The sequence below is a fragment of the Trichechus manatus genome, unplaced genomic scaffold (genome assembly GCF_000243295.1).
Source record: "Trichechus manatus latirostris isolate Lorelei unplaced genomic scaffold, TriManLat1.0 scaffold00030, whole genome shotgun sequence".
Taxonomy (NCBI): domain Eukaryota; kingdom Metazoa; phylum Chordata; class Mammalia; order Sirenia; family Trichechidae; genus Trichechus; species Trichechus manatus.
The window spans coordinates 8882217-8893205 of NW_004443966.1; the positions used below are offsets into that span (position 1 = coordinate 8882217).

The 10989-nt window shown below is 43.1% G+C and overlaps 1 long non-coding RNA gene across 1 annotated transcript; it reads left to right on the top strand.

The window, feature by feature from the left end:
- Positions 1-202: 202 nt before the first annotated feature.
- LOC111820224 (uncharacterized) lies at positions 203-10989 on the top strand. The gene is made up of 3 exons (XR_002823759.1): positions 203-320; positions 4716-4830; positions 10715-10989. It is a non-coding gene; the product is annotated as an uncharacterized LOC111820224 (long non-coding RNA).

Sequence of the window (10989 nt, forward strand, 5' to 3'; positions counted from 1 at the left end):
TGGCCTCCCACAAGTGTCCAGCTTCCTGCAAGCATCCCCGCAGCTTCCCCCACCACAATTCAGCGTCCCTTGTCATTGTAATTCATTCTCCTTGCCCATCCAGTTAAACTGAATTGTGTATCCAAAGCAAGTGACTCAGTGCTGGTCAACAAGTTCCTGTTGGGATGAGCCTGTCCTGCCATCTCGTGAGAAGCCTGGCTCTCCAGCAATGCCGATGACCACGGTTGTTGTTAGCTGCTGTCCAACAGGCTCCGAATCATGGCGGCCTCACGTACAGCAGAATAACGTCGCCCGGTCCTGCACCATCTTCATGATCGTTGGTATGCTTGAGTCCGTCATTGAGCCCACTATATATTTTGAGTGCCTTCCAACCTATGGGGCATATCTTCCAGGTCTATATTGGACAGTATTCTGTTGTGATCTATAAGGTTTTCACGGGCTAATTTTCAGAAGTTTGTCTTAGTCTGAAAGCTCCACTGAACCTGCCCACCATGGGTGACCCTGCTAGTTTTTGAAATACAAGTGGCATAACTTCCAGCAGCATAGCAACATGCAAGCCACCACAGTACGACAAACTGACAGATGGGTGGTGGTCATGACTGCTAGGGAAACCCAATGTCACTGATAGCAAGTGTCAGAACCTTCTGTTTATCCAGAATTGCTGGGGAATGGGGTGTTATGATAAACTGGGTAATCTGCTTAACTATAGATTACCAGTTTTGAAATATATATAAACTAATTTTGAAAGAAATATAAACGAACACAACAGTGCATTACTAGTATATCATAATTCTACCTAGTATTGTAATTTTTCACGTGTGTGCCCTGCCTCTCCTGAAAGACCACAGGCTACTTAAGGGATGGGCTGTATAAGTTTCATCTTTATTCTCCTCATGTTGTTGTTATCAGCTGCTGTTGAGTTGGTTCTGACCCATCGCGACCCTACGTACAACAGAACAAAACACTGCCTGGTCCTGCGCCATCCTCACAGTCCTTGATGTGCTTTAGCCCATTGTTGCAGCCACCGTATTAGTCTATCTCGTTGAGGGCCTTCCTTTCTTAGGCTGACCGTCTACTTTACCAAGCATGATGTCCTTCTCCAGGGACTGGTCCCTTCTGATAACATGTCCAGAGTACGTGAAACAAAGTCTTGCCATCCTTGCTTCTAAGGAGCATTCTGGCTGTACTTCTTCCAAGACAGATTTGTTTTTTCTTCTGGCAGTCCGTGGTATATTCAATATTCTTTGTCAACACCATAATTCAAAGGCATCAATTCTTCTTCAAAGATCAATCTTTGAATTATTTTTCAGCAAAATTTTACTTGCATGTAATACTAATAATATTGTTCGATAATTTCCGCATTCTGTTGGATCACCTTTCTTTGGAATGGGCACAAATACGGATCTCTTCTAGTCGGTTGGCCAGATAGCTGTCTTCCAAATTTTTTGGCATAGATGAGTGAGCACCTCTATTGCTGCATCCATTTGTTGATACATTTCAATTGATATCCCATCAATTCCTGGAGCCTTGTTTTTCATCAATGCCTTCAGTGCAACTTGGACTTCTTCCTTCAGTGCCATTGGTTCTTGATCATATGCTACTTCTGAAATGGTTGAATTTCCACCAATTCTTTGTGGTACAGAGACTCTGTGTATTGCTTCCATCTTCTTTTGAGTCTTCCTGTGTCATTTAATATTTTGCCCATAAAACAACAACAACAACAGAAAAAGCAAACCCATTGTCATCGAGTTGATTCCGACTCATAGTAATCCTACAGGACAGAGTAGAACGGCCCCATTGGGTTTCCAAGGAGCGGCTGGTGGATTCGAACTGCCGGCCTTTGGGTTAGCAGCCTGAGCTCTTAACCACTGTGCGGAATCCTTCAGTATCGCAACTGGAGGCCTGAATTTTTTCTTTAATTCTTTCCGCTTGAGATATGCCAAGCATGTTCTTCCCTTTTGGTTTTCTAATTCCAGGTCTTTGCACATTTCATTATAATACTTCAGTTTGTCTTCTCGAGATGCCCTTTGAAATCTTCTATTCAGCTCTTTTACTTCATCATTTCTTCCATTTGCTTTAGCTGCTCTACGTTCCAGAGCAAGTTTCAGAGTCTCTTCTGACATCCATTTTGGTCTTTTCTTTCTTTCCTGTCTTGTTAATTCTCCTTACAGTACCTAGCAAGTTGCCTTATATATTGTAGATGCTAAAAAAACAGTTTTTATTAAATGAATGAAAATACTGAATACGAGCTATCATTCACCATCATGACTTCACACTTCTCTGGTGATTCAGAAGGCCCTCTAGGATCACACATTTGTTCAGGGGTGCTATCATGTGTGTTATCTGTGGGGATGCTTAAGTTGAGGCTGAGTGGCTGTAAGGGGGTTTCTGCAACGACTAGAAGATAGGACTTGATCTCTGTCAATTCATCCCAATTCTGAGTCTATGTGCATGTATTTAAAAGTCAAATAGAAGAATGATCCCACTTACTACTACCACCTAAAAGAAATGCCACATCAGCGTGCAATTGTATATGAAAACAGTAGATGGTAAATAAGAAGTGTTAAATAGCCCCTGTTTATAAGGATTCCTGCTGGCATGGTGGTTAAGAGCTATGGCTGCTAACCAAAAGGTAGGCAGCTCAAATCCACCAGCTGCTCCTTGGAAATGCTATGGAGCAGCTCTGCTCTGTCCTATAGAGTTGCTATGAGTTGGAATTGACTCAGTGGCAATGGGTTTGGTTTGTTTGTTTGTTTTTGACCATGATAGGTTAAGGAATCTATCTTTGAGGTTTTTGAAAAGGCACAAAATCATTAGTCTCATTAACGTCTGGTGGTGCAGTGGTTAAGCAAGCACTCACCGAAAGCTCGGTGGTTTGAACCCACTAGACACTCCGCTGGAGAAAGACGTGGCAGTCTTTACAGGTCTTTACAGCCTTGGATACCCTATGGGGCAGTTCTACTCTGTCCGATAGGGTTGCTATGAGTCCGAATCGACTTGATGGCAATGGGGTAGATACCACTGTTCAATTTTCTTAAAGTCTAATTATTCAATTAGGACTCAAACATACTAATGATCATGAAGATGACGCAGGACCGGGCACTGTTTTGTTCTGTTGACATAAAGTGGCTATGAGTTGTAGCCAACTGGACGGCAACTAACCAACAATCATTAGATTATAATTTACTAATTGATGCAAACTTATTTATGGCCACGTGCCTATTAGATGCCAAGCCCTGTGTTCATCATTGGGATACAATGTGAATATAATTTGTGCCCTCAAGAAATTTAAATAATCCATCTTTAAAAATATTTTATTGTGCAGATCATTTTACAGCACTTGAAATGTCAGTGCAGGAAATTAGCTGGGTATGATGGGACCCTCTAACATATCCTATAACTCACTCAAAATACAGAGCAATACAAAAGGGGAAAAAACGCTAATGTTAGCTTGATTACTTGACATTGGTCTTTTTTTCTCAAAAACACAGCATGCAGAATGTTGATTTAAGAATCTAGTCTTTTTTTGTGCTTTCAGAATTCTGGGTATATTTACTTGTGCATATAAGATGATTTTCATTTCAGTTTACTATAGTGTCTGGCAGTCCCCAAGGACTTGTGGTAAAGCAGCTGTCCCAGATGGGAAAGAAATAGCCACGCGGCACACCCCCTACTCCCCCACTCCGCTGCCCTTGGCTAATCTTTCTGTGGGTATGATGATGGTGGGGGGAGTGGGGGGAGAGGAGGGCAGAAGGCAGCCCTGTCCCTAGACTTTGGGGAAACCTGGGAGGCAAGGACAGTGTTCTCCGTTCAGCTTGTTGGGAACTCTGGTAATAGAGGCTGTCTTCCTTCCCTATAGCTTCCTGTAAACACACTGATTGTCATCTTGACAGTAGCCCTTTATAATTTTAGTATCTTCACATCTAAAGCTAGGGGGTTAGATTAAATCAGGTTTCCTGACATATATTCTGCAGAACATGGGTCACTTAAGATGGTCCATCAGAAAGGGTTCTGTGGGCAAGAGGAGCCATGGTGGCGCAGTGGTTAAGAGCTCGGCTGCTGACCAAAAGGAAACCCTGGGAAACCCTATGGGGCAGTTCTCCTCTGTCCTATACGGTCTCTATGAGTCAGAATCAACTCGACTGCATCGGGTTTGGTTTTCTTGTTTTGATTTTTGAGCAGGAGCATGAGGAAAGCTGTGTGTGGCACCCAGTTGTGGAGATTCACAACACATATCAGCATTTAAACGGCTCTGAAAAGTCACACAGTCTAAACACTAGTATAGCAGCCCTTCTCAAAAGGGTTTGACTGGGGAATACCTTCTTCTAGTATTGCCTATCAACGTCTGCTAAATTACTTAGTGTTCTAAGGTACACACTTTGGGAAACATTGGAGTAAACAATCTCGTTGCTTTTATATCATCTTAAAGCAGAAAATAGCCTCAGAAGTCAGAGGTCCTCTGAAGTTAGATGTCCTGCCAAGGATCTCACAGTTAGTCAGCGGCCAAAGTAGGTCCATTTCATCTGTCAATTTCTTACATTCTATTGTTCTAATAACTCCAGTAAATAAACTGCTGTGAGGAGAGCTGGAAAGGTCATCAGTAATTGAAATCTGTACATAATCCCTGAGCGCTGGAGTTTGTACTTTTGGTTAACCACTGTTGGTTAAAGTGACTCCTAATTAACCAAAGCTGGTTTGAAATACGTTTCTCCTAGTGGTGCTTATCTGAAGTCTAGTGGGGATGTTACTGAGGAGACAAACACGGACAATTCCAGAAGCTAATGAGAGGAGATTGAAGGGGAAGCAGGTGCTACAGAGTCCCAAACCCAGGTAATTAGCTCCTGCATGACTCTGAGTAAATTAGCTTTTTTTGATACTGAGCTCAAGGAGGTCTTTAGTTTTTTTTTTTTTTTTTTTTTTTTTAAGTGTTACATGAGTCACATATTCCTTTGGTGTCAGAACGAGGAAAAGAGAAGTGATGCTTGCTACACTGACCCCAAAGCCCCATATCCCAGAGAGCGTCTCCTTAATGCCAGCGGAGGCAGTCTCATGCCTCACTTCACAAGGGTTTTTCCCTCAAGTTAAAAGGCCCCAAATAATTTTAGGCTTCAGTTTCTTTCCGTGCTGTTTGTAAAGAATTCTTTCATTCGGTTGGTGGCAAAGTAAACAGCAGTCTTCGCCCAGCAGTGGCCGTCCCACAGCCCCCAATCTAATACAGCCCAGCCCCAAAGTCATTAAAGGCCCCAGCTATTTGCATGGTTTCTCTACAAAACTGCTCTTGAGCAGCAGATGGTAAACACAAATGTTCTGCTGTAGAGACATATGGAGACCTCTCCCTGTCATAAAAGCCTCAGTGAATATGACATCCCAAGTGATGCCGTTCATTGCAGAAATAAGATGTCGGGACAATCCCCCAAACAGGCCTAATTAGGCCACATAGCTCCTCGAGTTTCAGAAAGTTAATAGGTGGGAAATGACTATGTGACTGGGATTTCATGAACAGTTCTTCTTAATCCAAATATTCATTCTGGCCCCCAAATAACCACTTATTCAGCCTTGTTTCTTCAACATTCTGTTAGGCTATCATGATCATTTATAATCGTAAATCTTAAAAATGAGTAACCAAAGAGTTCTTCTGGATTTCATATTAACTCTTCTGTTCTAGCAGAAAAGTGGGAGCAAGAGATTTCACAAAAATATGGGGTGTTTTAATATAGCTTCTGGAGCAACTGAACGTGTTTCCTAATTAACTCTGTTTATAATAAGCTCTTGTTGCTGTTAAACTGTGGGGGAGGGGAAGTCTACACTTAAAGTTATTCAGGAAATGATTATCCATATTAAGTAGGAATTAGAGGCAGAAATCTGATTGGATTTGGCTCAAAATACAAAGCAGAATTTTATTTTTCTTTTATCTCAGTACGTTGGCAACAGAGTAAATTGTTGCCACCTCAAAAATGGCTGAAACTTTGCACTCTGTGGAAAGAGAGAAGTGCCGATAACTGAGTCATAAGGGTGAATTGACTGCTACTTAGAACGAGGAACTAGATGTCTTGGACTTCTTTCCCAGCACCACACCCTGCATGGCCTCAATGTGACCCACAAAGCCTCTGAGGCTGCTGATAAATTCCCTTGGTTCACCAAGGTGCTTGAGTGGCCTGGGGAGACCAGCATCTCTGACTAGACCAATATCTCCAAGACTAGAACCCCCAGGGCAAATCTCAGGTTGTAAAAAATGGTGGTGGTGGTGGGTGGTATCTGACCTCCTCCAACCTCAAAAGGGGGAAGAAGAACCAAGATCAACAGCCTAAGGCTGACTCCTATAAGGCAGAGGTCAAACATGCCTCCTCTCTCCACCATCTTTACCAATTCTGACACCAGCCATCCCTCCCACGGCACTCTCTACTTCTCTTCTGGGTTCCATAATTCATTGCAATGGCCACACAGAACTCACAGACCATATTCATGATTATGGGGTTTATTAGGGAAGTAACAGGTTACAATTCAGGTTCAGGAACACTCAAAGATACAGTTCTTTCATCAGGACAGCCTCTTCCCAGCCGTGCTTGCGGGGCACACCTCTCCCTGGCCCTCAGGCTCCGCCCAAAGGCACTTAGCTTTGCTGTCTCCTGTGAGTCTCTCCTTCTTTGGTGGTGGTGGGCTCTTCTCTTCTTTCCTGCCTCTGGGGTGGCTTATTTCAAGCCCAGCAGGATGCCAAAACTAACCAATCCCCTTGGTGGGCTGCAATTACCCTATCACACAGTCCCACCGAATCACTTGGGTGGAAGTTACAAGACCATGGCTAGAAAGGCCACACAAAAGTGATCCATCTTACCGCAAAGGGCATCGGTTATGAGAATTTGTATCCAAGAATGAGAGGATTTTATAGATGGAAAGGGATTATATAATCCAGCCCCCCTTGTTTTACGATAAGGAAATTGAGCACAGAGAGGTTATTGTGGTTGTTTAAGTCACACAGCTAGTTAGTGGCAGAGCTGGAAACAGAGGTCACCTGATGCTCAGTCCAATTCTCTTTCCATTACCAAGTCCCAGGACAGACTTGTCAGAGTCTAATAAAGAAGTCAGCGATCTCGAGGCTGCCAACATTTTCACAGGCCCTTTAACCTTAGCTGGTTGCTGAAGTCGGGTAGAAAAGGGACCAGGTGTCCAAGTGCTTGAGTGACATGTGATTTCTGGCTTTGGATCACTTATACCCTCTTCAAGGAGACAATATTTCCTTCTTGCCCCTTCTTCTCAGTTCAGCATCAATTCATCTGTTCAGGAGAATGACAAGTCAGAATTTTCCTAGCTTCCGCTCCATGACTTCTCCAGAAATTCGAGCAGAGTCAGACACGTTTCAACACTCAATGTGAATATCAATATGCATTTGACACTTAAGCACAGGTAGTAGTTTTCCTTGCTTCCCCGGGGTCATCTTCTCCTGTCTTCAGTATTTCTAACAGAACCCTGTGGGTTAGAATGACCTAGGCCAACTGGTCATTCTCTTAGAGAAAGTCATTCTCTTCGCTCCCGTGATTGGTTCAGGGACGGGCAGTCAGGGCTCTGGAACTCAATTCCAGGGCATCTGTTTGAGCTCTTGGGGAGGAGGATTCTCCCTATCCTGCTGTGTTTGAATCTGGAAACACGGAATCCCAGGAGCTTCAGGAAGGCATTTTACAACCACATGGGGCAGGCCTGTTGAAAAAGTGTGGGGAGTATTGCTGCGAAACCAGGTCCCAGGCATGTCATCTGAGCTGCTGGATTAAGCCTCACCTGTGGCTAAACCTGTATCTGAGTCTTTTCGCATGTGACTAAATAGATAGCTTTATTATTTATGCCAGTTTGAGTTGACTGTGTTGTTATTCGCTACCTAAAGCATCCCAGTGCTTATTATGATGCCAATTGTGAGTTTCAGCACACCTTGACTTAGCCATTGGACCAGAGTCCATTTTAAAGTTTGCCCCAAAGGTTTTCTTTAATCACTCAAGTTTACAAGAAACTTTACCCAAAACCTCTAGTACTGACTGCATGTATGCCATATTTGACACAAAATCCTACATAGCAATGCCTAGGTTAATGAAATAAATGAATTTTAGTAACATACTTATTGTCAGAAGTTTTATTACTAGAGAAAGAAAGACTCCAAGAGGCTTCAAGAGAATGGGTTTCTTCTAAGCCACCTTTTAGGAGAGTGAGATATTAAGCTCTACTCTCCAGGCAAACTAAGCTACACCTCTCCTTTCTGTGGGATGGACTGTATCCAGAAATGGAACCACTGAGAATAGTTGCAACTAGGGTGACTTCTTCTCTATTGGAGGTGATTAGGCCACCCACCCCAACTCCCCACCTCCCATCCTACCCTACCCCGTCCCACCTCTGGCAAGAAAAGAGCTTCCCTTTCGTCTGGGCACTGACCCTGACCCCCACTCATATTCTCGGGGCATATCCCAGAGACAGTCTTTCATTCAGTCATGTTCATTAATCCAGGCTGAGGGATGCAGAATTTCCTCCCATCCTCTCTATACCAAACTGACATGGTTTGTAGAGATTCGTTAGTCAAGTAGATACTGTACTTTCATGTAGCAATTTTTTTTTGTTATTATCTCATTTTTATTTAACTTTTGTATCAAGTGGTGATATGCAAAATATTTAACAACCAGTATGGCATGAGCGTTTGACCATTCAGATTGGCGGCCTGACCAATCAGAATGTGTGCCCGACCAATCAGAATGTATCCCCAACCAATCAAAATGGACATTCAATTAATCAGAATGGACGTCTAACTGATTAGAATGGCTGCCTGACCAATCGGAATGGACACTGGTCCATCAGAATCAATGCTGGGTGTACCAGTCATTTAACTGCTTCTCATTTACCGCTGGACTTTGCACTTGTGGGCTCTGCCCTCAACTAGTCGGGAAGCAAACTGAGGGCAGGGACCACTGCTAGATCTCTTTGTGTCCTCATGTGGCCTTGCTGAGCTGGTTCCATAGTGTGAGCTTAATGAATATTTGTTTGAGTGGACATTATTCACCCAGCGACTGCTCAGGAAATACTAGTGGGTGGAAAGAGTACCGTTTGTTCCTCTCTGATGAGGATAATTAGAGAATTATCCCACTGGAAGATCACTAAGCAAATAGCGTGTTTTTGGATCCCACAGAGGTGATAGGAGAAACTTGTATTTTTGAGGGTTTATCATTCAATGTAATCTTGACAAGCTAGAGAAGTAACATATCATCACACTGATTTCTTAAACACAGCAATGAATAGTGTACTTACAGAATGAATAACATAAATACAAGGCAGAGTATAATCAGAAAGGTATTGGTAAGGCCACAAATACCTAGGTCTTACAGAAAACAATAAACTAAAGCTGTCTAGATGTTATTTAAATAACTAGAATGCTGGCATGATAGATGTTTATTCATTCACTTCATTCATTCAACAACTTAGCTGAGCGCCTACTATGTGACAGCCTTCATGCCAGGCATGCTGGGAGCACAGTGAGAAATCAGCAATGTCTCTTTCCCCAAAGAGTCCAAGTTTTAAGGGAAAAGACAAAGAGGTCCACAAACTATTAGACAACAGAGAGAGGACTTGTTCAACAGCTAAGCCATCAGCAGTGAAAATAACCATCGTGAAGGACATCTTTGGGACAGCTGTGCTCGACAGAGGGCTGAAGACCAGCGCTGGAGCGTGGTTGGGCAAAAGCATCCATGCTGACAAGTGCAGACTGATGCCCAGAAGCGGCTTTACCCCTAATTTTTCAGGGCCATGTAAACTCCTGGATCCGTGTAGGATGCAAGTAAGGGGAGGGGAATTCCCAATAATGACTGACACCTAGGGAGTCTCAGTCGAATTTAATTTGATTTAAGGAATTAAGAAAGGTGATATTTCTTGCACTTACAGACAGGGAAGCACTTTGGAGCAACTGAAACCAGTTAAAGATGCTTATATTAATTTGAAAAATCTTCATAGGGAACACACAGACCCTCAAGAATATGTTTGTAGATTCTGGGGTTGGGGGGTCTTTGACCCAGGATGAATAAACTACCATAGGAGGTAGTTTACCTTGGAATTATACAGCACTACCACGAGGCTTGCTACCACAAGGAAAGCCAGCCCGAGGACAAAGTAAATCTATTGAGAAGAGCAAGAACAAGAGAAAACAGGAAAATGAACTAAAGCCCTGATCAAACTCAGCCTGAAGCTCACCAGACCTCACACCAAGCATACCACCTTTCAGCATCATGACCCCGCCTCATTAGAAAATTCACAGGGAAGAACTCAGATTGATCCAGCCTGTGTCATATGCCCATCTCGGTCGTCTGGAGGAGTGAAGTACCTCAGAGCCATCAGTGGGTTAGGAGAAGCTTCCCAAAAGGAGGAGGAAAGAGTGCTGGCTGGCCTGACAAAAACCACAGAGGAAAAAATCCTTGGACATCTAGACTTCTGTAGACATGTTGGTATGTACAATGTTTACCCTATAAGAAAAGCAAACGAAACCCGCTGCCATCGAGTCTTAACCACTGTGTCACCAGGGCTCCGGATCCGATAGACGGTTTCAATAAATAGTTGCTGAATCGAACTGAATGTGCAGGTCTGCCTAGTAGTCTGCAGTGATGTAGCATTTCCTGGGTGAGTTTGGACAACTGGCAAAAAGTATTGATATGGTTTCCTTGGAACATAGTAATGTGGAGTTTTTTTCTTTTTTTAGAAAGAGATCCACTGGTACCACTTGGAGAAAGAAGGGACAACGGCATCTTGATAGCTGAGGCACCCTCAGATCTACGGATACATTTATTGACCAACCCTTTAAGCAAATTGCCTTGATTAAATAGTCCTCAGTTACTACCACCAGAATCTGATCTCTACAAACATGCTGTTGTGCAAAATACGAAAATATGTACAAAAACATCAAAGTCAATTATACATCAAACGGAAAAAAAATCTGATTCTTCTTGAAGTGATGACAATACATCAAAATGCTTC